The sequence below is a fragment of the Manis javanica genome, chromosome 4 (assembly GCF_040802235.1).
Source record: "Manis javanica isolate MJ-LG chromosome 4, MJ_LKY, whole genome shotgun sequence".
NCBI lineage: Eukaryota > Metazoa > Chordata > Mammalia > Pholidota > Manidae > Manis > Manis javanica.
Window position 1 is genome coordinate 87225558 of NC_133159.1, and position 27639 is coordinate 87253196.

A 27639-nucleotide genomic window follows, 5' to 3' on the forward strand; every position below is an offset into this window, starting at 1 on the left:
GTGTAAAATCATTCTTTACTTATCAGTTCATATATTTTCTTTTAAAGGTGGTCTTAAGGCATTCTACACCCAGGACTCCACAATATATAACACTAATTGTGAGATTTGGGTTCAGGTTTGAAGACAATTTTTCATCTCTTTAGTTTAGCTTCTGTCTTTCTAAATCCATAAATGATGAATATCAGAATTTAATGTAGAATTGACCGAGGGCCTGGTCTGCAATTGGTCTCTCCCTACCCGGTGACACTGACCTAGGAACCATTGAGATAGCAGAGCTGCATAATAGGGCTAGGTGATAAATTAAAAACTGTAAAGAAAGGAAAAAAGAAACGAATGATGGTAAAAATTATAAAACAGATTATTTTCCTTCACAAGAGACTAAATAGTCCTGTAGTTGGGTAATAGTTACACAGGTAAATCACACAGATTCTACTGGTATTTGATTAGTCGTACCGTTTTATAGAGGATCTGGGGCTTCAGCCGTCCCAGGGCACTTGCATACTCTTGAATGTGCTCTGCTTTCTCATCTTCAAACCTCCGTCCTCTTAATAACTGCTCATTTTTCAAAATGTCACTTAACAACTTTCCCAGGAAACCTTCCCTGTCTTTCTCCTTTATGCTTTCACTGTCATGTACTAGTTGTTCAGTAAATTTTGAAACAATGGGTAAATGATAAAGGAATCAATACTGGTGGTGAGAAAATGGTCCTCCTTTCCTTTGGGGAAAGGCATTGGGAAGAGGTACCATTTTCAGAGATAGGAAATGGAAGGGAGACATGAAGAATATAAAACTCCTACACATGGATTTATTTTTAGAATCTCATAAAAACTGAATTTCTATAAAGGGTTGACATCCAAAATACATAAAAGAGCTCATGCACCTCAACAAACAAAAAGCAAATAATCCAATTAGAAAATGGGCATGGGATCTGAACAGACAGTTCTCCAAAGAAGAAATTCAGGTGGCCAACAGACACATGAAAAGATGCTCCACATCACTAGTCATCAGAGAAATGCAAATTAAAACCACAATGAGATATCACCTGACACCAGTAAGTATCGCCACCATCCAAAAGACAAACAACAACAAGTGTTGGCGAGGTTGTAGAGAAAGAGGACCCCTCCTACACTGCTGGTGGGAATGTAAATTAGTTCAACCATTGTGGAAAGCATTATGGAGGTTCCTCAAAAAGCTCAAAATAGCCATACCATCTGACCCAGGAATTCCACTTCTAGGAATTTACTCTAAGAATGCAGCAGCCCAGTTTGAAAAGGACATGTGCATTTCTATGTTTACCACAGCACTATTTACAATAGCCAAGAAATGAAAGCAACCTAAGTGTCCATCAGTAGATGAATGGATAAGGAAGAGGTGGTACATATACACAATGGAATATTATTCAGCCATTAGAAAAAAACAAATCCTACCATTTGCAACAACATGGATGGAACTAGAGGGTATTATGCTCAGTGAAATAAGCCAGGCAGAGAAAGACAAGTACCAAATGATTTCACTCATATGTGGAGTATAAGAACAAAGAAAAACTAAAGGAAAAAAACAGCAGCAGAATCACAGAACCCAAGAATGGACCAACAGTTGCCAAAGGGAAAGGGACTAGGGAGGATGGGTGGGAAGGGAGAGATAAGGGCAGGGAGAAAGAAAGGGGGCATTACAATTAGCATGTATAATGTGTGGGGGGGCATGGGGAGGACTGTGCAACACAGAGAAGACAAGTAGTGATCCTATAGCATCTTACTAGGTTGATGGACAATGACTGTAATGGGGTTTGTGGGGGGGACTTGGTGAAGAGGGAGCCTAGTAAACATATTGTTCTTCATGTAATTGTAGATTAATGATAACAACAACAACAAAAAAAACTGAATTTCTGATTAAAATATTGGAACAAGGTCAATACTCAACTACATACCTACAATTGCATCCGAGTGGCCAAATAATATATTTTTTACATCAGAATAATAAATACAAATTATCCTGCTTTCTAGATCGACATTTTATATTCATTTTTGGAATAGGAGCTACTTTTTATTTAATTCCCTATAAATCTTAAGACTCCTACTGAGGTCTGGAGACTTAAGAAAGAGGCAGCATAATTAGAAAAATGGTAATAAGCTTGAGTGTGCTAAAAATTAAAAAATATGTAAAGTAACTTCAAATAATGAAATGAGGCAATATGCTAGAACAGAAAAAAGACGGCATCAGTTGGAATTTGGTTCTGTTTAGACATGTGAGTCAAACTAAGTAGCAAATATTTTTCAGAACTTATTGCAAACCTCTTTTTATAAAAGATTGGAAAATATGAATGATACATTGGAGAAATACTATTTTCCCCAATTATATGCCTGAGACTATAGATGGAATAAATCATGGGACATATAGGGCCTGTCTTAAAAATAAGTTTTATCACATTTAAAGATTCTGTAGTTCAATTCTTGTAATAGTATTTGAGCCCTGAGATTCATCCTTTAGTTCATGAGAAATCAGGCATTGCTAAGTAGGAGAGTTCAGAGGAATCAGAGTTTCAGAGCTGAAATGAGGCTTATGGATAAGCTCATCTATTGTCATTATTTTATAGTTGAAGAAATTGAGGCTTAGAGAATAAAATGAATTGTCTAGGGTCACTTAGGGAATTACCAATAGAGTGGGAGCCAGGAGTCAGGACTTTAGCAGCTCAGCCTGGATCCCATCCCTGGTGCCATTATTTTATGCTAGGTTAAGTGTCAGTAATTTTTTTTACTAGGAATTATGAATGGAATTCAGCTGCTGCTCTGGCTGGATAGTTTTCCATTCTCAAGAATGATGAGGTACAATTACATTTAACACATATTTACTCAGCACAGCACTATACTTGGTGCTCAGAAACATTGAAAAATAGAAGATCAGTCCCTGCTCTAGTGGCATATGGAATGTGAGTCCCTCACAAAGTGTGACATTTTCAAGGCCTGGGTCATCTTATATTCGATGTCCTCAGCAGTTAGCCTACAGTCTGGTGTATAAAGAACATAGTCAAAAACTGCTGCGTGACTCCACTTGGAGATATGGAACTTATCTCTAGATCACCCAGTCATGCCCGTGGAATGGTTAAACAGCAAATCCTGAGGGACTGCACTAAGAGGAGGCTTTATAGTATGGCATCCTCTTTTTCTAAGCAGTAGAAAAACTTTTTCAGGTTGTACCCAATGCAACATTTCCCTTCTATAATTTTTTTTTTCTTAAAGGAGGAAGGCAGTGACATGGGAAAAAGCTCAACCTTGCCATCTCCACAGCAGCAGCCTCCCTCTACCAATATTTCTGGGGCCATGTAGGAAGTAACACTAAAGAAGAAGAACAGAATCTCAAAATTTCTGTCTGCTATTGGTACATGGGACTTTCTTATGTTTTCATTTCAGTGTGCTGAAAGTCAATGAAGTGCTTTGTTTTCAGTGTGACTAGAAAAGGGGTCATCTATGAAGTGCATCACTTCACTGAAAGTTAAGGCAGTTCTTCTCTTGTTTGGAGCACAGAAGGAATGGCAGTATGCAGCTGGAAAATACGGAGTCTTACTGTCACATATAGGTTAACCATATAACCAGCAGTGTTTGGGGGTATCCACACTTCTATCTGTTGTTGCAATGTAATTACTAGTAGAGGCCACTTTTAGTCTCCAAGTTTTGGATAATAATCTCCAGTTGTATAGTCACTGATACCAGGGACCTTGAGAACCAAACCATTTGTACCCACACTGCTTACTATCTACATGAACCTGACTCTACCATTCATTCCACTATTTCTGGCTTTTAGGAAAATCTTGCCCCAGAAGACTGCCTTGTGAATAACTTGATTGTTTGTACTAGGAACTTGCTGAAAAATCTATTCAAATGAACATCAAATTGTTTAACTCAACTCTTAAGTACCTCGCTTCTATTAACTGCTCTCGGGAGGATTTGGACCTGCCTAAACATCTTCCCCTTGCTGCCGTTCATCAGTACTAGACTAGCCTTATGATTCATGCTGTCCTAACCAAGCCCATTAAGTGAAAGACTGATGTTAACCAGAATTTAAAACCCATAAATATGTTTGTGGCAAAAATTCATATTTTTATCAGGAAAATAGCTGTGGTTAGAAACAAAAAGCCTTACAAATCTATTTAAGTCTTGACTTTTAAAAGAATAATAGACTTTTCTATTGAAGGCAACCCATGAAGCAGTGTTACAGCTTGAACAAAGAAAGACTGCAAGCCTAATTTGGGTCAATTCTGGTCACCAATCAGTTTTTATTTTAAGGAAAGCCTGAAAATAACCTGAAATAGACTTATTTTATAAAGTAGCCATGTGAAAACTTATTGTTCCTTTTGCTGCATTTTTTATTGTGCTTTGGGACTTGGTTTCTTCAGCTATAAAATTTTTAATAGAGTATTTTTTACTTTTGCTTGGGAAACTAACAAGAATATGACACTTCAGGGATTATTTGATGGAAAGGAAAAGAAAGTCTTTAAAACTTGCTGAAGCAAGTTGTAACTACTGTACTCTCCCTAAATAAACCTTCTCTTTGCTTTGACTTCTATGAGGCAAGTAAGACCCCTCCTATTTATGGGCAAAGATTTGATTAAAAAATAGACCTTTAATTCTCCTATACTACTAACCTAAAGTGCTAATCATATTTTGAATTTGCCTTATACCATTTCTCCAGAGAGTTTTATATATATTTTGTTGAGGGCTTAAGTATTGATTTATACAGCATTTTGCCTCTTTAATCCATTGTGCTGTCGATGACCAGGGATAAATTTTTAAATTCTGTATAGAGCAATATATGTCCTGGACTTTCAGCTCACTGTACCTAATTTACCCAGTCAAAATAGACATAAGAAAATAGTTTAAAAAAAGAACCCCAAACATGATATGTTGGTACCAGCTGTGTTTTGGAAGTTATAGGTTATAATACAATAAATTTTTGAAACAAAATGCAAATTTTATTAGCAGTTCTATATTATGAGAATTTTTCAAGGACCCTATATTTTCTACTGCATACTGATACAAATGTTACTTTCTTGACAACAGGTAATTATTTATGTTCTCTTGTTCATGTAGAATTAGGGATAGAGATTAACAGTCAGATAGGGAAGACTCATGATATTCTTTGTCAGTCACAGTCAGGATTAACAGAAAAGATTTTATATTTTTAAAAATTATATTGTATATTTTCCACATTTTCACATCTGGATGATAGGAAATAATGTTCAGTCAGTCAAGTTTTTATTGTCATGTTTCAGAGTGAAACTCAGACATTTGCATTCATATTTTATTAACTGTTACATAGTACTCTGTATCTTTAAAATATATAGCCTTTGGCATTCTATTTCCTTCTTTATGCTAAACCAATTGTTTTTCTGTTTTTTCCCTTTTGGAAAATATGCTGTGACTTTTCAGAATTAATTTCTCAGCTTCAGAGGAAGCAACTTCTCAGGCTTCTTTTACTCTTCATAATTCAAGAAGTTTTTTTTTTTTAATTTTCATAATACCTTAAACTCTGTTCTCGCCTCAGATCTAGGTGGTATTATATTTTATGGGGGGAAAATCCTGCAGAATGAAAATAGCGTGGATAAAATTGCTGTGTTGTGCTAGTAATATTTGAGTTAAGATTTTGTGTTGTGAAAAATATTGAAACAAGTCTCATCTCATATAGAAAAATAGGTATGCAATTGAAAAAAATACATAGGAAATTCAGCTTTGGAATCAATCAAAAGTGTTTATTACACAACCACTATGTTCTTAAAATTACATTGCATAATGTGAACAGTCTAAAGAAGGTTAGGGAATGGTACCTACTTCCAAGAAACTGAATGCAGTTTCTCTTGAAGGGGATGCTGTTATACGGGGGCATTGAATGGTTTGACATCAGTTACAGTTCATTTAGTGTTTTTTACCAATTCTGACTGGACATTATTCCCACAATATCTGAAAAAATATCCAAGAATAGATTCCCTCACTCACAGAATATGCCTTGTATTCTTCACTTAATAAGTATTTTTTGCCAGTACTGTCTCAGGTCCTGGTAATACTGTGGTTCAGACAGGGAAGAGCTCTGCCTTCATGGAAACAAATCAATACATAAAATAATATGAGAAAATGTTAAGTGCTATGAAGGAGGTAAAACAGTGATATGATAAAGTGTGAATAATATCTTAGATTGAGATTTTAATCAAGTCCTTTCTGATGAAATGATCTTTGAGCTAATATCTAAATGATGAAAGAGTTGTGTACTTTATGTACATTAACTCATATTTTCCCTAACATTTAGACTATGAAGTAATTATTTATATTTTATTCAATTAATAGATGAGAAAATAAATGCAACCTGGTCAAAATATGTATCTTACTTACCAGTAAGTGGTAGAGCTCAGATTCAAACCTTGATAGTGTGACTGCAATGCAGAGCTAGCACCCATAAACAGACCCTATACAGCTTTCTTAGTAAACATTATGCAGATTTTAAAAATATTCAGACACCCAGTTTCTTAGGTTCTTACTTTTTTTCATTGAGTAATTTGTAATTTACTATTTGGTTTTCTATCAGTGTGCAAATGTGTTTGTTTCTTCCAATTTCTGACCATGTAAACACATTTTAAGCAGAAATACTTTTAACCTCTTATACACAAAAAACTTTGATACATACAAATAACTATCATGTCCCATATCATACCAAAAATTTTGTTTATAATTTCCTGGAACAGAAAAAACTTTGGTGACTCCTTTCCTGCTTGTGCTATTTTTTTGCAGTAGAATCAACTTTCTCATTCCACATATATTGCAATATGTTTATTTCATCTGGCATTATGAAGTATTAAAAAGGATAATCATATAATAAGGAGCCAAATTCCTACCACCTGGCTTTGCAAATCTTATAATTTTTACCTTGTTTGTTTTAAATACTTAAAAAGACACACAATGGAACATAGAAACTGTAAAGTCGATCTCTTCTGATTTAATCTCTTTCTCTATTCTAGAGACTTACACCATCATGAATTTGGTATCTTCTTTATGCATGCATTTCTTTTATTGTTCACTTTTACTACATATAACCATGTTTAAACAATACCTAATACTCTTTGGGATGTTTTAAATATATATTAAAATGACATACTATATGTATTTTCCGCAACTTAATTGTTTTTAGGGGGGGATCACTATTACGGTTCTGGGATTTATCTATGTTGATTTGTGGTTCTAATTTATACAGTTTATTCTCTGTTCTCTTACTGCTAGTGATGTTATAACAAACATGTTTGTACTTGTATCCTTGTGCAAAGGTGTGAAAGTTTCTTTTGGCTATTGCATACCTAGGAATAGAATATTGGAATTACTGTAAGACATTGGAATCTTCTCCATCAATACATTTTGACAAATCTTCAAATGTGGTTTTACAAATATTTTATAATTTTATGTTTTAAAAAATGCAAACCCATTAAAAATACCTAGAAACATTGGAAAAGAAGACTAAGATGATCTGTATTCGATCTAAAACTTTTTCCTATATGCTTTTTATTTATAAAATTGTTACCTTTATTGCATATGCAACTTTTGGTCCTACTTTTTCATTATATTATGTATGTGACTTTTGGTATTTTACACTATTATTCATGTTATTTTTATCAACCATATAACATGCATGAGATGACTATATCACAGTTACATAAATATCTTCTCATTGTTAAACATTTCTTCTAATTTGTCACCACTTAAATAATGTTTATTTAATTTACTTAGTTTTAATAGATGTCATTTTGGGTTCTGCTTTCTACCTTAATATTAATTTATGCACATATTCTATGCCTATCACTACTTCAAGCCACACAACACAATAGAATCACACAGGGTTTTTGTTTACCTCCTTAGATGGAAAAAATTCACTGCTAACACTTAAAATTAACCTAAGACATTGAGTAATTTGGATCAAATAGCTAAATATTTTTATAGGATCCTACTGAATAGTTGCCACAGAATCCAATCTCAATAGTTGCCACCTCTGCATTTTAAGTCAATTTTATTTTGGATTCCAGAGAGCTACTGACTATTAAAATGGCTGAAAGAAATCAGGAATGGTTCACTGCTTTTGTTTTTCTCTAGGACTATAGCCTCCACCATTTCCACTTAGCATATTGTGGAGACCATGTGTGTATGTAACAGAGACAATTTCTAAATTTTTTCCTGTCCTTTGTCTTTTGTAGTTTTGAACAAGCTGTCATAATAAGGTCACAGTACAGACACAGCCTTATGTTAACAACTTTGTGGAGTTGAAATAGAATTCCCCTGAGAAGACTGCAAAACAGTCTTTGGCATGTGAACAAAAAGATATCAAAAGGAAGAACAGCACAGTATCCCTGTGATGGGTATACATTCTGCAAACAAGACTCTCGAATATTAATTAAAAGGTAAAAGGAGGCTGAGCTTGAAATAATGCACAAAACATGAATGAGGATATGTAATACAGCTGAAGCAAATTAATTTCCCCACTGGTTGCATTTGTTTACAATAAGCCTAGCTCTGTACATGCCTCAAGAAAGATGCCCTTCCTAGGCAATTCTTTGGATAACATGATAAACAGATTTCAAGTGAGAAAATGTAGGACAGATTGGTAGACTCAGTGAATTTTATGCACTCAGCTAACATAGGATGGTAAGAAGAAAACTGAAGCAGATGAATCAATAAATTATGACTGAAAAATCAGTTGGAGAATTATTTTCTTGTGAACATAAAAGTTTTGTTTGTAATTTCCTGGAACAGAAAAAACTTTGGTGACTCCTTTAGTGCTTGTGTCTTATAGGTAACATACGTATAAAGTAATATCTTGGGAACTTCAGGGATCAGTGTCCTGAATGTGACTCTTGATATTTCCAGTTATTTCATATATGGCTAAATTGTGGACCAATGTAATTGACCCCATATATTCTGCCAAAGAGCCACTTGACTTCTATGTGCCCAAGGAGCAGCATAAAAATAATTAGAAAAACAATAATGTTACTTAATTTCTTTGTTTACTCATCAGAAAGTGGGTATAACAATAGCATTGAATATAGTTAGGAGTATGTGTATGTTAAAGTACTAAAGTTGTATTGAGGATTAAATGGAATAATCCATGAATATTTGCATTAGGTGTACCACAGTGTAAGAACTCAATACATGTTAGCCATTGTGAATATTATCATTTGCTAGGTGATGGATCAGCAATAAAAGAAAATCAGAAAATGATTTTAAGTAAAACATGTGTATGGGGGGTCTCACTCAGAGCTTCCCACACATTTCCACACTCTCCTCTTACTCTAGGCTTACCTCCAGAGTAGTTATGTTTATAGAAGATCCTGGATGATGGGGCTGAAACAAAACCCCATATCCTAAAACAAGAGATCTTTAGTTAGAAATTCACATCGGAGGTCATTTTCTGATGCGAGGAAACTCTAATGCTTTTGTTTTAAAACCACCAGTGATTTGAACTTTTTATAAAATAGTCTGCTCAATTTAGTAATATATATATATATAATTGTTAATAAGTTTTTCCTTATAGTGAAATGAAATCTGCCTCCCAGAAAATTATACTCATTGTTCTTTGTATTGCTCCTTGGGGCATGTAGAAAAAAAAAGTCTAATTTCTTTTTGGCATAACATATGAGGTCAATTATCATGTCCCAGAAAAGCCTTCTCTTTCCTCTGGGACCTCTACCACAGCTCAATTGCTATTGCATTGAATCCTCTTACCCTTTCAGACACTTTTTAGCACTCAATCTAGCATTCCCAAAATCTTATTCATTCTAGTACCCCAAAGTATTTCTAAGTGTGTTCTGATTAGCTCAGGGTAAAATAGGATAATCTTCCTTATTCTAGTACTTTATGCTCAGTAATGCAGATAAAGTAGAATAATTCTGTGCAACCTCCACAGACACACACACACACATTTTGAAGATGACATAAAGTAGACCATATACCATAATAATGTGTTTTTTTCAGTGTGTACAAAAGTACACTTAGATTGTTGATCCTTATTAATTTTGTAGAAAACTATATCCTCATAAGGTTATGTATATGATGCTTTATTTTTGGATTTGGGTTCTAGATTTATTAACTCATGCTAAATTCTACTTAGATTCAGCCTATAATTATGTTTGATGAAATCCTTTCTGGTTCCTAAATCTAGCCGTCAGCATATTAGCTTTACTCTCTAGTTTCATGTTACCCACCAATTTGATTTCCATTCTATTAATGTTGGTTTGGATTAAGAGGAAGCCATATCTGTTTAAATATCCTATTAATGTTTAAAGGCTTCCAGAAAAGAATATTGTCTGAAAAAAGCTAAGGTTGGGTTGAGAGCTTTGGACTGGAAACACTGTTGACTGTGCATTAATAAAAGGGTGAATAGGGAAAGATGCTAATATTTTTGAATGTATACATTTTATGTCAGAATTTGTGCTAAGCACCATTCATATATTAGCTCTTAGAAGCTCTGCTACAGTTTTATGAGGTATTTAGTAATATCATTTTTATTTTGTAGATGAAGGTATTGAGACTCAACAATGTTATTAGATATTTGGCCTAATATCATATAAAGAATATGTGGTGGTGCTGGATATTGAACTTAGATCTGTTACCCTGCTTCTCTTCATGAAGCTGTGGCCCACAATAAACACATGGAGGGACTAGCTATCTCCCACTCACACTGCTGGACAAAAAACAATCATTAGTTTAAGGTAATTATTTTTTCCTATTTTGAGACAGAGGAGGAAAAAGGCTCTAGAGAGTTAAAATGAGTATAGTTTCTGGCTGGTTTTAATGAATAACTAGCAAGATAGAGTTTGGAAAATTAGCTGAGAAGAAACAAGCTTTAATTTCCCACTTAATTAGGTGAAAATACCTCAGTTAGGGGAAGAATTGGTCCGCTTGGACTTAGCTTTGGTGAGGCAAAGTGAGATTTGTCTCTCAATTCCCAACAAGATATTAGCAACAGCTTTATTTTCTGAACAGGAAAATTTAGCCGAGGCCAGGGACTTCAGAGTGCAGCCAGCAGCAAACTGCCTTGTATCTTTCAGATCAGGTGAGGATAACGAGATCAAATGTTGGAGAAGAAACACTTCTAGCAATTCCTGGAAGAGTTCCTCCAGGGCAGTGTTAGTACAGAACAAGAAGATCCATCAGGTACAAGAGTGACCTCACACAAATTAGACACAGGGACACTTAATGTTGTTAGTGCTGAATCAATTCCAGGCAACATAATATGAATGAGTTCTTTGGGATATAAATACTTCATCAATTTACTAATGTGTCAGAAACTATTAATGTGGTAAAAAGGAAATACCTGAGTCTTTTGTGTGTTTTTTTTGGTCTGGCTTTTTTTAAATTATTAAAGTGTTATTGATATACACTCTTATGGAGGTTTCACATGAAAAACAATGTGGTTATTACATTTACCCATATTATCGAGTCCCCCACCCCATGCCCCACTGCAGTCACTGTTCATCAGTAATACCTGAGTCTTGATGTCAGACTGTGTGCAATTACCAGCCCCACAGGCCGCCTTTTACTAGTTGAGTAGCCCTTCCATGTGGAGAAGAAACACTTCTAGCAATTCTGGTCAGTTTCTAAACTTCAATAATGGTATAGTAACAGTTGTAGGCTACTTTGAGGATTACATTGGATACTATATACTAAGAAAACAGCCCAGAACCTACCACATAGTAGATACAGAATAGATTTTAATTTTGGTTTATTAATAGTTTAATGCATATCACAAAACATTTATCAATAATTTGTTATGTTCTAGACATCATGTGCTAAGAAAAAAATTTTAGGATTTGACCAAATTTTCAAAAAATAAGTTTAAAATATTAAAAGCAATTAAGAAAGACTGGCATTGGCTCACCCTGTGTAATGATGTGGGGATTTGGAGGACAGCCTTTGGTATTCGATTACTGTAATTTCAATTCTGGATTTTCCAGTTATTTGCTATATGAACCTTGAATTTATTATTGAACCTCTAAATATCAGTTTATTCATCTGTAAAATAGGAATGATGATAGTAACTACCCCCAGTTTGCTTTGAGAATTAAACAGTATAGGCAAAATATTTAGTCTAGTAGAAGATACTAAATAAACACTCGGGAAATTTTAGCAAAAACTATTAATCCACTTACCACTTGTATGTCTTCTTTGTTATACTGTAAATTTCTTAAAGTCTGTACATCTTTGTGCCCCCCTCATATTATGAGCTTAATTATTTTGCTGAATATTGGGATGGCATTATATTTAATTTTTATGAGTTCTCCATTTGCAAAATTCTAGAATACATTAGTTTATTTTCATACTTGTTCTGTTCACAATGAAGCTTTCAGTTGCAATATAGATGAATCGTGCATCAAGATTGCTCTGGAAAATTCTGTACAGAGAACTCTTGGAGTTGGAAACAGGAAGTAAAGTGAATGGTAAAGTTTTTCTTTATTGAAGTATAGTTGATGCCCAATATTATATTAGTTTCACATACACAGCACAGTGGTTCAACAGTGACACATATTGTTAAATCTTCACCCCAACTAGTGCAGTTACTATTTGTTGACAAAGAAAGATGTTGCAGAGCCATTGACTATAATCTCCATGCTACACTTGCTCCCCATCATCAACTCACACTATGACTGAGATTTTTGTGCCCCTTTATCCCTCTCACCCTCCCTAACTCCTCCCCCATGGAAACACCAGTCTAGATTTTGACAAAAAAAACTTGCAAGCTATTAAGGGAGTGATAAAAAGAAGCCTTGTCTTTCAATTGCCTACAGGGTAGCACATATGAGGAATGGGACACGTGTGTATTTTGGCATGAAGTCACTGTGGTCTGTCTAGGACTAAATAATCCTGCATTTTGGGGAGGCAGTTTGAAAAAAACCTACTGAATTATGTTAAGGCTACTGATCGATTTGTATAATCTTTTTCTATTTCAAGTATTCATGTATATTTTTTAATCACTGAGACTCCCATGGTTACTGGGAAAGTCTAAGGGCCAGGAGGCAAAGAGAGGAACAGAAAGCATTGGACATGAGGTTGAATTCCCAGGCACAGTAATTATGCTGTTGTGATCAGCAAAATGAAACAATTGTTACTAATATTTTGATATGATTTTCTAGTGAGTTCTCTTTCTCATGGACATCTGTAAATACAACCCCCCTACATATCAGTATTTTCTACTGATTTGACACTTAACATTATATTGTGAACTTATTTTCATGACACTACACAGTTTTATAAAATATGATCACTCTTACAATTTTTAGTATAATATATATAAAATCAAATACACATATTTTAATTGTACAGTATGATGGGTTTTGAGAAAGTATATACCAAGAAACACCACTCAAATTAAGTTGCAGAATATTTCACTCCAATAAAGTCCCTTGACCTCCAGTGGATGGCCACTCCTGCAAGAGGCACCACTGTCCTAACCTTTATTCCCATGAATTAGTTGTGCCTCTTATAGAATGCTACAGAAATGGAATCTTACCATACGAATTCTATGTATCTGGTTTCTTTGGCCCAATATAATGGTTTTGATATTTACTCAGGTACTTGTGTTCTTAGTAGCTTCTTCCTTCTAGTTGCAAAGGAGTATTCCATCATATGAATCTACCACAATTTATTTATTCTTCTGTTGATTGATATTTTTAGTGTTCGCAGTGTTTGGATTTTATGAAAGAAGTTGCAACATAGATTTTTAAACACATTTTTCTGTGAATACATGTTTTCATTTCTTGAGCAAATGCTTAGAAGTGCAAATGCTGGGTTACAGGATAGGTTTCTATATGACACTGCCAAACCGTCTTCTCAAGTAGAGTACTACTTCATACTCTCCAGAGTTCGAGTTGTTTTCACATCCTCACCTACGCCTGGTATTGTCCGTTTTGAATTCGGGCTGTTTTGGTGGGTCTGAAGGGCCATCTCACACTAGTTTGTATGTATTTCTCTGACTACTGATGAGATTGAGAATATTTTCATGTGCTTATATACATTTGACTATCTTCTTTTATGCAGCACTTTGTTCAGTGTTTGTTTATTTTTGGTTGGTTGTCTTTTTATTACTGAGTCATAAGTGTTCTTTATAGATTCCAGATACAAATGTTTGGTCAGATTGCAAATATTTCCTCCCACTATGTGGTTACTTTTTTTTTTTTTTTAGCATTTCTCATATCACAAGAGACTACTTTTATGAATTATCTCATTTAATCCTCAGTAATCTGATGAAATAGATACTTAGTCTTACATTTTATAGACAGGGGGACTAATCTCAGAAAGATTACATGATTTTTCTCAAGGTCCAACCATCAGTAGATGATGGAGTTGGGTCTCAAAACTGTATCTGCAATCTGTTAGTTTTCTATCACACTTTCCCTGCTTTTACTGAGGCAGGATAGCTGGAGAGCCCGGTAACTCTGTGGTGAACACCACTGAGCGTCATTTTTTTTCTTCTCCATATGACTTCCCAGAAGAACCTACCTCAGTAGGAATTTTCTTTAGACACCTGCGTGGAAATGGTTTATGTATGCCCAGGTCGCTGTAGGTGTTGCGGAACTCCATCTGGTTGCCCGCCGGGATCCAGCCCACCACCCGGATCTGCTGTCGGTATGGGAGGCATGAGCACGCGGGCCGAGGCTTTGAAGTAGGGGTCTTGTAGCGCAGGACAGTGGGCAAGGTCTCCTCAGGGCACATGGGGCACTGGTTGTGGTGCACCTCTACGGGGTGCGTCCTAGGAGGTGGTGGGCGCCCCGCTCACCCCAGTGGCCATGCAGAGAGCAGGGAGGGGAGTGGCGTGGCAAGCAGCTGTGCCCACCCGGGCCAGAGCCTCCCCTGAACCCCCTCCGTGTGGTTACATTTTCATTTTTCTTAAAGGTGTTTCTTGAAGAAAACTCCTCAATTTTGATGAAATCTAACTTAATATCAGTTTTTCTTTTTATGGTTAGTGTTTTTTGCACTTTTATGTTTTTCATGCCTAAGAAATTTTTGCCTACCTGAAGGGTGAAAAGATATTCTCTTATTGTTTTTTCTAGTAACATTATACTTTCAGTTTTTAATTATTTGTATAGTATGAGGTAGGAGCTGAGGTTCGTTTTTTAAAGGAAATTATTGAAAATGTGTTATTAAAATCATAACCATACTAAAACTGGAATATTAAGAAAAGAAAATAATTACTCCCAGTTTCAATAATCTTAACACAGCAACTTTTCATGTTAAGGCATTTAGCTGAAGTCTTTCTTCCCCCAACTTCTTTAAAGTGCATGTATACACACACACACACACACACATACACATATATAGAAAGGTGTATATGTTTAGAAAAGGGTCTGTGATAAAAATAACAAAACTAATCATAGTTGCTAATATCAATATGGTATTCATATGCCTATGCCAGTAAGCACTTATATGTATTATTGCATTTGGTCCTCACAACCATCCTTTGAGGAAATACTGTTATTATTCTCATTTTACAGACAAACAACAAGGCAGAGAAAGGTAAAGTAACTTGCCTAACATTGCACAGATAACAATACAGAGCTGAAATCTGAACCCAGGCAATCTGATTTCAGACTACAATAGATACCCTAAGTAGATGAGTAATTTTCTTATTAGGGAAGTTTTATTGGCCTAACAGTTCCAACCCTTCAAATCCATTTTTTTTCAATGTTATAATTTTTGTTTCATCCAAAAGACACCAAGAAAAATTAAAAGAAGAATGTAAATTGGGGGAATTTTCAGCCTTTATTTCTTCTAATACTTTTCAGTCCTATCCTCCATTCTCCTCTCCTTCTGCAACTGAGATGACATGATTATTAGAAATTTTTATTGTCACATGAGTCCTTGAGGCTCTGCTCATTATTTTAATTAAAATTCCTAGCAGTCAGCTTTCTCTGATACCACCCCAGGTTGGGGTCAGGGTATGAGTACCTCATTATAACCAGGTAAGGGTGGAAAATTACCCAATCTGAATAGCAGAGAGAAAATAGACTGTCAGGAAAAAAAAAAAAAAAAAAAAGGGAAAGAAAAGAAGAGAGAGAGAAGAGGGGAGGGGAGGGGAGGGGAGAAATTACTAGAAGCTAGTCTACTCTTTCATAGCCCTTTGGCTACAGAGAACAGACTTTTTAGGGGGCACTTTTTGTCTGTGCTTGTTGGCATTTCCAGGTTTGCTGGCTTCTCTAATGTAGGATATGTTAGACAAAGTAAAGGCCAGAGAATTCACCAATATGTTATTCTCAGTTTCTTATGCTTTGTTTTGTTTCCTTGCTTTTTTTTTTTGACGTTTTTAGATGTACTCGGTGGGAAAAACAAGGGGAAGTGTGAATTACCTTGGTGTCCTTGTCAAGAATCATTTGTATTTGTGTGGGCCTATTTCTGGACTTTTTTTCATTGATCTTCTCATGTCAACTCCATACTGTCTTGATTATTGTACTTTTATAGTAAGTCTTGAACTTAGGCAATGAGAGTCCTCCAACTTTATTCTTTTTTAGTATTGTTTTAATTTAGATTGTTTACATTTCCATACATATATACTTAGAATGTATCTCAATTTCAACAAAAATATCTGCTAGGATTTTGATAGAGATGTTGTTGATTTTAGCTCTATCAAGGAATTTTGTCATGAAGGTTAATTCTAGCAGCTTTGCGTTTGGCCTGAGATGTTTTGCTAAGTACTGGCCTTGCACTGACCTCTGTTCAAGGCATGCAGCATACTGATTAGTAGTTTTGCTTTGTAGTCATGGACCAAGGGATTTCAGGGTTGGGTGTGTTAGCTTTTCAGCATTATTTATTGATAATAGTTTAGTTAGACAATTTGCATCTGGTCTCAGTGAACCCCTTATAACCTTCATGCATGTGGTACTAATGGGCAATTGGTGTGCAAGGTCTTCTTCAAGAAATGGAGGAAAAATCTGTTAAAATTTTATCACAGTAATACTGAAAATTGACAGGAGATGGCAAGGGAGGGAATAGTTTGTTCATATTCCAGTTCAAAGTTTTTTCTTTGATATTTTAAGTAGGGCTGGCCTCCCTTGGTCTTTCACAACCCTGAGATTCTTCTATAATTCCTGGAAGTTTTTGATAGGGAGACTATACTCCCTACAACAGAGAAGTGGTATAATATAGTTGTGAGCAAGGACTCAGAACTAGACTGTCTGGGTTCAAATTCTTTCACCAGCTGTTTCATCTTGACATGTTTCTAAACTTTCATGTGGCTTAATCCTCAATGATGGTGATGATGACAGCAACAAAAGGAGCCACTCCACAGAGTTATTTTGAGGACACAATTAAATAATATATTTAATGATAACAACAGTGCCCATCATATAGAAGTACTTTATGAATGTTTGCTATGATTAGAAAAAATATGTGACCAATATGTAAACACCCCAGGAACAGGGATTTTTGTTTTTTGTTCACTGCTGGATCTCAGTGCCTGGGGCGTAGAGATACTCCATGAAAAATATATTGAATGGATGAGCATAACATTATTTGCATCAACAGCTGATGTTATTGGTAAGACTTAGTCCCATAATCCAGCAGTTTAGTGGACTGGCCCCTGTGGAAGCAATAGCTTACTGAGCTGGACAGATGGTTGAGGTGAATGACAGTAATTGCCATCCTGCAGGCATTTTCCAACCTACAAATCTCATGTTTTGGTTCTGCATAGTGCAACCATGTAGATTCTAACACAAGCCAAGCACTTGTGAGAATGAAAAGGTAGTTAATGACATCAGGATAACAGGTGTAAGATGGGGTGGGCTGGGACAAACTGGGACAGATGGCCATCTTAACCCTAACTGACTGGATTCAGGATGGGTGGGATTCCCAAAAGCAGTTGTCTATTGAGTGAACAGCAGCTCTGATGTGGCCCTCAGTGTATTAGATGGAGACTGTCTAAAGCAAAACATTCTCTCACCTGGGCATTTTTAATGCAAAATAGCACGAGTCAAAGGAGTGATTAGAGAAGCTGAAAGAAGCAAAATGGAGCCCCGCTGAGTCCCCTCCAAGTGGAGCACTGCTGCAGAGGGTGCCTGGAGAGACACCCGCACTGTGGCGCTGTTCTTCGGTTCACTTCAGATCATTTCTGTGGCTTCCGTTCTCTGGTGGCTGGGATTCTTTTCTTTTCTTGTTTACTTCCCTGATGATCCGTGTCATAAACTTTCCTTACTCGAGGGAATCTGGTTGTATCTTTGCTCTTTACAATATGGAAGAGCCTGACTCACCTTTACACACTAGCACCAGTTACCTGAATTTTCTCCTGCATTGCTTGCTGTCTGTGGATGCTCTGCTCCCCTCTGGTGTTAGTCCGTCCTCCTCTTTAGCCCACAGTACTGAGATGCTCTCTGACCCTCATCCACCATGAAATCTGTGTAGGCCTGTAGATGAGTTAGGAAATAATTCATTAAAGTGATTTGTAGTATATTCAACTATGGGTTTAATGAGCTTTGGGCCTCGTCTTGGAGTCTTACCAACATTCATAATATTATTTCCATGAGAAAAAAGCATTTCAGATTCTAATCAAGAGTGCCAAGGCATTATTTTAGAAACTAAAATTCAAGACAGATGGTTTTATAAGTGTGAGTGCATTTATAAGGACAATAGGGCAGAATATTTGAAACTGTGACTCTCCCGGAAAGATAGAGTTAAATGGGAACCACAAATATCAGAGGCACAAAGCTGTGTTCCAAGTCATCATAATAGGAGTATTATAGTAGAATATATAATTAAATACTAAACTCCAGGAATGTCAAATGGAGCAGAAAAGAAAATATGCGTGAGTTGGTGATAAGGGGTGATTAGAGGAGAATAGAATTCTCCAGAAAGGGGAGGAGATGGGGGTCTGGAAGGAGGATGAGAACTGCAGGTCTTGGGAGACTTGGTAATGGGGTAGCATAGCACCTTTACATCATGATAGGTTTTTAGTCATAATAGCCAGGTCTGTTTGTTGTCCCTGGGCATCAGGGGCTCCTGTATTCTGGAAATCTCAGTGACCTCTCTCCATCCTCCATCCTTCCCACAGTTATCACAGAAGGATTACATTTGGTTTAGTAATTGCTGAAGCCTGAAATTACTTCAATAGGGGAAAAACAAATATCCTGACACAAAATGCAAATTCATATATGTATCAGTTAAGTGCTCTTTTGCAATAAAATGCAATTAATCTCGTATCAGCAAACGTGAGCTACTAAGAGGGACTTTTCTGTCTTAAAAGGTGGGATGGTAGAAGGCCAGATCAAGGCCACGGAGAGCCCAAGGGCACAGTGGGTTGGGGTCCAAGTTTAACAGAGTTTTGAAAAGAATGATCTAAAGATAAATGTTCTTAACTTCGTGACACAATGACCTTCCTTCACCATTTTGTGTATCAACCAAATCTGCACTGAGAGAAACTTTAGTCTAACTCAGCAATATATTTATGTTCATGACTAGAAGTTTACTGATGAACCTTGTGATGTCTGTCAACATTATTTCATGTTATTTAGTGATTTCCTTTTTGAACTCAACTTTATATATATATATATATATATATAGGAGGCTCATTGTACAAGTTTCAATAATGCACTTTATATAGTCTTTGTGCCTCCCACACTTGTTCCCTCAGCAAAAATAACTAAACTAAAAAAGTGGAACTGTGCTCAGAGATCTTTGAAGTTCTGACAAAAACCACATCTGTTTAGTCCTGAAGCCATTTTAATGAATCTGCCATTTTCACGTGCTTACTTAGTAAGTGAGAAAGTCATTGCCACTTTGAAATTATGGTCTGGATCTAGTTTAAAGATACATGTCTATTCCATTCTCATCATTTAAATAGATGTGAAACTGTTAAAACACTTAAAAGCTTATTTTTCTGAACAGCCTTTTAAAATAGTTGGCAGTTGAACTGAGGTCAAATGCAGCAAGATGTTCACTTTTGAAGTTAGAGGGTAGTAATTAGAAAAATTACACCCATTACACTAAGGATGAACGAGAGCGTATTAGAATTTTAGAAGTTAGAGGAATGCCACATAATGTCTTTACATATTGCTTTGATTCTTTGTTTTCTAATTTTCCTTCTCTTTGTTAAATAAGTTCAAGGGAAAGTCAAATCAAACCCTACTTTAACATTGAGATTAAGGTGGACTTTTCTTCAAGTCCTTGAGAAATTTTTCATTTTTTCAACAAGTTTTATCTGTGTTTCTTCCCATATGTGCAATGTAATATAAAGTATATTTATGTTTGCAAGGTATGTTAAAAGGGATTTTTGAAATCTCTAAGTTTCATTTAACATTTGATCCTGATATAAGCATAAGTGTCCAATTAGTTCAATCCATTTTTGAAAGACATAGCTGTTCCTCCAGGATCTCAGTATTTATTGCCATTTTATAAATACATGAACTTCTTTTCTTAACTTGGCTATGACTCTGTTAGGCAGAAGGACAGACATAAGTAGGGTAGAGAGAGAATAAAGCCAGTAAAGCCCACTAAAAGGGATTCAACGAGTCAACCAGATAAAACCAGAGAGCCAGAAAGGACTCACAGAGTTAATTAGTTAATTAGTTGAAGTTTCAAAGGCCAGGAGTGACTTGGAATGTTGGAATATTCCCCAGATGAAAAATAATTCCCCAGTTACAGAAAAACATGAGAGCGCAGCCCATGTCTTCATTGTACCAATTACATCAGTCTCCTAAGGCCAAAGATTGTCAATCAAGGACTTCTCTGCCCTACCTTATGAAGTAGGGGAGGGAAATGGGACAAGGGTCATGCCATTGTAAAATCTACTTAGCCTGCAAATAAGGCCCAGCTTATCTTTAACTTAATCTTTATGGTGTTCTTCCGCTTCTTACAGCCCCTTAATCAATTAAGTAACTTTGTAACCAGAACAGAAGGTAGATGTACAAATTGTAAATGAACCTATGTGGATAAACAATGCTGAGATCTGGACCAATACAGTCACTTAAATAACCCTATTCTTAAGACAAGACTTAAAAGGAATTATGGATCACCTGTACACATCATGCCTTTTGCTGACTCCTAGCCATAAGGCCCTATGAAACCCCAAACCCTAAGCCCTTAGGGTGCTTCCTCTCTGAGGTTGCCCACACTACCCTTTCAGCGTGTACTTTTTGCCTTAAACAAAGACTGCTTACTGCTCAACCTATTGTGTTTGGTCACCACACTCTTCCAAGTGTCTTTGTTACTTTTCCATTTCATTCTATTTTCTAGACTTAAGCACAAGTCTTCATTCTCTCCATCCTGCTTCAGACAAATAGGGAAGAGCTACTGAGAGCCCTGATTTAGGTTTGCAAGTTCCTGTTGTTGGATTCTCCCTGAGGAGGATGCCGCCCCAATTCACTCACGAAAGGCGTCTCTTGATGCAACAAGCAAGAGGAATTTATTCAGGAACCAGTTAGCTGGGGTCCAAGTTAGCCCGACGCAGCAGGTCTCAACAAGGACCCTGAGCACACAAAGCCAGAAGGTTTTATAGCATTTTCAAAGGGGGCAACATTTTCCACAATCACAATACAGTGTTTTTTGATAGACACATAAATCTTTGGCTGGGGCCACATCCTGGGGTCTGGTTAGATAAGATTACCTTCGGAATGTTTAGGGTGGTTCTAGCAAGATAAGCTTGGTGTGTATGATTAACTGATTTGAGGTCAGCTAACTAAAGGTCACTACATTTGACACTGGCTGACTAACTTGTTTTTCAAGATTCTAATAATTTTCCTCCTTCTAGGTTAGGGGGTGGTATTTAAGCCTTTAAGATGGCTGTACTTATACTAACTTTTGATTTTTCAGATCCTACATTTCCCCACTTCTCTTTAGGGGCATTCCAATCATGGAATGTTTGTGTCTTCTTGTGGGGTGAGTGAATGATATTGTTGCCTCAACATCAGTACATGAACAGCACTCACTCTTTCTCTAACAAAAGTTATCAGCCGATTTAATATGCAGGGTCCTAAAGTGAGGAGCAACACAAGGATGAGTAAGGGCCCAGCTAGAGTGGATATCAGGGTTGTAAGCCACGGGGATCTAGTGAACCAAGATTCAAATAGCCCTTGGCCGGCTTCTCGTTCTTTCTTTCTCTGGTCTAGCCTTTCCCTAAGCTTTGACATTGAATCTCTTACTATTCCAGAATGGTCTGCATAAAAGCAGCATTCTTCTTTTAAAGCTGCACACAGTCCTCCTTCTTTTAGGAACAGCAGATCCAGCCCTCGTCTATTCTGCAAGACTACTTCAGAGAGGGAAGTCAGAGATTCTTCAAGTTTTGTAATGGATTGCTCTATGGTCTTTAGGTCTTCATCAATAGCTGTCCTTAGTCCTTCATAATGTTGGTTCCCTTGGACAATAGCGGCTGCCCCCGTTCCCACTCCGGCTGCGACACCTATCCCTAACAACACGGCTAAGGTCAGCGAGACCGGCTCTCTCTTATATCTATGCCTAGGTTCAAATTCAGCTACGAATGAGAGATCATCATGATACATCAACCTGGGCACCAGCTGAACCTTGATACAGAAATCACGGGAGGAGTTGAAGGCAGAAGTAGAGACACATGGGGTCACTCCAGTGTTACAAGCCCACCATCCCTCGGGAGGAGGGACTAGATACTCATTTTCACCTGAGGAGGTTACAGCTATGGTTTCATTACACAAAGCTTTATGGGTGGGGGGAACTGTACCTAAACATCTTTCTCTTCCAGTTACTTTGGTCGGGGTTAGTTTCCTATGGCTCCCCCAGCTACAGATCTCGTGACGGGTCGTCCTGTTAAAACTGCCCAACAATCCTAATCCTTCATAATAAGGCGGCCCAGAAGAGAAACACAACCAACAGGATTCAGTAGTTTTAGGATTGGTGGTGTTTAAGGCCTGAAAAGCCCCTTCAAGGAGGTTGAGAAGGCGTTGTCCTGTGCTAGGAAAAGGGGTAACTTGGCCAAGAGTGGAGACAGAGGGAGTGGTGGTAGAGTCCACAGGTGGGGCTAGGGTATGCTCGGGGGCTGGGGCTGGGAGACGCGGCCGATGCCGCAGGACAGCGTTGGGTCCCACTGGGATAGCCGGGAGAGTCTCTACCTTAAGCCTGAACATGAACAAGACTCCATTATCATAGCCACTCTGGTAGAGTCTTAGTCCCCATGTAAGCCCTTTTCCCCAGTTTGTTGCCCTTTTTCCTGCATCTGTGAAGGAGATGTCAATAAGATTGCAGGTGGGATTAGTCCTGCATTGGGCACGAGTGGCACCCCGTTGGATTTTTATGAGGCCTTGAGGAGGTCTCCCTGCACTTCCTGTCAGCCAATGGCATGTCCCTGTCTGCTCACAACCCCAATTTTTACAAAAAAATCTGTCTGCCCACCACACTGTGAGACCTCGGCATCGGTTGAGGGGGCCGGGCATACATAAAAGCAGGTACTTTGGATCTCTTTCATAGTCCCAGGGCCCAAATGCACTGTATAATCCTGAGTGCCACATCCAGGTACCCCAACTTTATCTTCATACCAGGGGTCTTGTTTGAAAAGAGTGCATATATCTACAGTGAGGGTAGGCCACCAGGTTCCCTTAGGGTGTTGTCCTGTTAACTGGACTACTACTTGGCGGGAAGCTGGGGTAATGATTTGCCATGTCAGTAACCTGGGTTCATGAGGGTTAGGGTTCTGGTGGGTTGGAGGTAGCAGGAACATCAGAATCACTAATAACATAGTTCTTTCTACACAAGCGAAGCTTAAGGGGGTTATCAGTCCGAGTTACTCACCAGTCCGGGTCCGATGGGGGTGCCTTCTTTAGATGTGAAGCGTGTATCCAGGAGGAGACGCTGTCCACTTTCACGGCTGTGGGAGTAGTCAGGAGGACGATGAAAGGTCCCTTCCACCGCGGCTCGAGGTTTCCTGTCTAGTGTCTTCTCATGTAGACAGGGTCTCCCACCTGGAACTGGTGAGGTACTGAGAGGCCGATAGGCTTCCTTAATGGAGGCCCACACCTCTTTCTGCACAGCCTCCAAGGCTCGTAACCTTTCAAGCAAAAACTTATTAGTTGCACACTCGGGGAATGTATGAAGATGTGCTGATTGGAGTGGGGCCGGGGCCCCAAACATTATTTCAAAGGGCGTTAGTCCAAAGCGGCCGGGAGTGTTCCTGACTCTAAACAGGGCGAAGGGAAGGAGGACTAACCAATCACATAAGCCAGTCTCTATGGACAATTTAGTCAAGGTCTCTTTTAGAGTTCTGTTCATCCTTTCTACCTGTCCTGAGCTCTGGGGCCTGTATGCACAATGCAATTTCCATCTGTCCTCAGGATCTTGGCCAATCCCTGACTTACCTGGGCAACAAAGGCAGGGCCGTTGTCGGAGCCGATTACCTTTGGGATCCCAAACCTGGGAAATATTTCTTCAAGGATCTTTTTAGACACCGTCTGAGCTGTCTCAGTTTTGGTGGGGAACGCCTCTGTCCATCCTGAAAATGTGTCTAGGAAAACTAGAAGGTACTTATATCCATACTTAGCAGGCTTAATTTCAGTGAAGTCAACTTCCCAATAAGCTCCTGGGTGATCTCCTCGAAGTCTTTTCCCGGATATTGCTGGATTTTTGCTCACGTTTACTAATTGACAGGGAACACAATTTTTTACAACCTCGTCAGCCAATTTTCCTAATCCAATAACATGATAAGGGGAGTCTCAAACCAAGGTCTTTAGGTTTTTTGCTCCCAAATGTGTCAATTGATGTAATTGCCTTAAGTATTCTTCTGCCTCTCTCTGGGGCAGGACAACTTTCCCTTTTTCAGACTTGTATATCTCTTGGGGCGAGGAATTTTTGAACCCTAATTTGTTTATACAAGCGAGATCTTCAGGTGTATACTGGAAGCTCTTAATGTGGGTGGCTTCCGGATACACTTGGAGGGGTAAAATGCTCATTCCCTGAGCTGCTTGCTTTGCGGCTTGGTCCGCCCTCTGGTTTCCTCGAGCTATTGGAGAGTCATCTTTCTGATGTCCAGGGCAATGTATTATCGCTACTTCCTTAGGCCTATGGATGGCTTCTAACAAATCTAAAATTTCTTGTTTGTTTTTAACATCTTTCCCGGCAGAAGTTAACAGCCCTCTCTGTCTATAAATAGCCCCGTGTATATGAGCGGTGGCAAAAGCGTATCGGCTGTCAGTGTAGATGTTAAGTCTCTTACCTTCTGCCATCCTTAGAGCCTGAGTCAGGGCAATGAGTTCTGCTCGCTGTGCAGAAGTGCCCGTTGGGAGTCTGCTGGCCCACACGATCCAGTCATCATCTACTACTGCAGCTCCAGCCATTCTCTTACCATTCATGATGTAACTGCTCCCGTCTGTATACCAAGTCAGGAGTCCCGGTCCTCCTAAGGGCTGATCTTGTAAATCCTGGCGGGTCCCTGTCTCCTCAGCCAGGATTTCCTGGCAGGTATGGAGCACTTCCTTCCCCGAATCGGGGAGCAGAGTGGCCGGGTTTAGAATGGCAGGGGGGGCAAACTCTACACGATCACGATTCAGGAGTAAGGTTTGGTAGTGAGTCATTCTGGCATTCGACATCTATCTCTTGGGTGGCTGCCGGATTACACTTTCCAACGCATGTGGAGCAACCACAGTGAGTTTCTGTCCCAGTGTCAGTTTGTCAGAATCTTTAACCAAGAGGGCCACGGCCGCCACTACTCTCAAACAGGCAGGCCATCCGCTACTCACTGGGTCCAATTTTTTTGACAAATAGGCGACAGGTCTCTTCCAAGGTCCCCATTGTTGGGTCAACACTCCCCGAGCCACTCCGCTCCTTTCATCCACAAAAAGGACGAACGGCTTAGTCACATCTGGCAAGGCCAGAGCGGGTGCCGACAGGAGGGCCTTCTTGATATCATCAAAGGCCTGCTGTTGTTCAGGTCCCCAAACAAATGGGGCTGCCCCTTTGGTTAGGGGATACAGGGGGGCGGCTAAGGTGGCATATCCAGGTATCCATAATCTACAAAACCCTGCCGTCCCTAGAAACTCGCGAACTTGGCGCGGAGTAGTAGGAACCGGGATCTGTGTCACAGTCTGCTTTCGGGCTTCAGTAAGCCACCTTTTCCCCTCTCTCAGGGAATATTCCAAATAAGTCACTTGTTGTTGGCAGATCTGTGCCTTCTTGGCAGATGCCCTATACCCCAATTTAGCAAGTTCAGTCAAAAGGGCTCCTGTGGCCTCTTGGCAGGCTTCCTGAGTAGGGGCTGCTATCAGTAAGTCATCAACATATTGTAACAAAGTTACCTGTGGGTTGGAGGCTCGGTAAAAGGCCAAGTCCTGATGTAAAGCCTCGTCGAAGAGGGTGGGTGAATTCTTGAATCCTTGTGGCAAGCGAGTCCAGGTCAATTGTCCAGTAGTTCCTGTGGAGGGGTCTTTCCATTCAAAAGCAAACAGTGGTTGGCTACTCTGGTGCAGGCGCAAACAAAAGAAGGCATCTTTTAAATCTAAGACTGTATACCAGGTGTTTTCCGGGGCCAGAGAGCTTAACAGGTTATAAGGGTTTGGCACAATGGAATGAATGTCCTGTATCCTCTTATTAACTTCTCTTAAATCTTGCACTGGTCGATAATCTCCTGTTCCCGCTTTCTTTACAGGCAGCAAGGGAGTGTTCCATGGGGATTTACATTTTACTAATATCCCCTGCTCTATGAGCCTCTGGATATGGGGCCTAATTCCATCTCTGGATTCTTTACTCATTGGATATTGTCTTACAGTTACTGGTAAGGCTGAGGCTTTCAATTCTATGAGCACTGGGGGCTGGTTTACAGCGAGTCCCATACGCGCCATCTCCACCCAGGCCCCCGGAAACTGGTTAAGTCATCCCTGACTAACTCGGGAGGGTCCTGGTTCCTTAAAAAGGCGGTACTCGTCTTCTAATCTTATGGACAGAATACTTAGGCTCAAAGGTTTTTTCTCTCGATCAGTCACTTGGGTATCTTCAGCCTGAAAGGATATTTGGGCCCCGACTTTGGTCAAGATGTCTCTTCCTAACAAGGGTGTGGGGCATTCTGGTATGACAAGGAATGAGTGGTTTACTTGTCCCACTCCTAAGTCCACTGTTCTTTGGGTAGTCCATGCATATTGTTTCTGGCCCGTGGCCCCGAACACCCAAGACTTTTTGCCAGAAAGAGGGCCTCTAGCTTGGGTCAGTACAGAATGTTGAGCATTGGTATCCACCAGAAACTCAATGGGTTGCCCCTCCACCTTCAGGGTTACCCTAGGCTCGGGGAGGGGCTCCGAGCCCTGTCTTCCCTAGTCCTCATCTTCCAGCAGAGACAACACCTTCTTCGGAGGTCCCCGTGGTGGTTTCTTAGGGCATTCTTTCACCCAGTGCCCCTTTTCCTTGCAGTATGCACACTGATCTTTATCCAAAGGAGGTCGGTTGCCCAGGGACCCTGCCTTACTAGTTCTACCACTACAGGGCGGGCGTCCCTTACTTTCTACTACTGCGGCCAAGATCTTTGTTAAATTTCTCTCATGCTTCCTGTCCCTCTTTTCCTCTTTACTTTCCCTTTCCTTTTCCTTCCTTAATTCCTTCTCTTCCTCAGTCTCTCTCTTATGATAAACTTTCTCAGCTTCTTTCACCAAATCCCTCAGCGACAAATCCTGTAAGCCTTCTAGTCTCTGAAGCT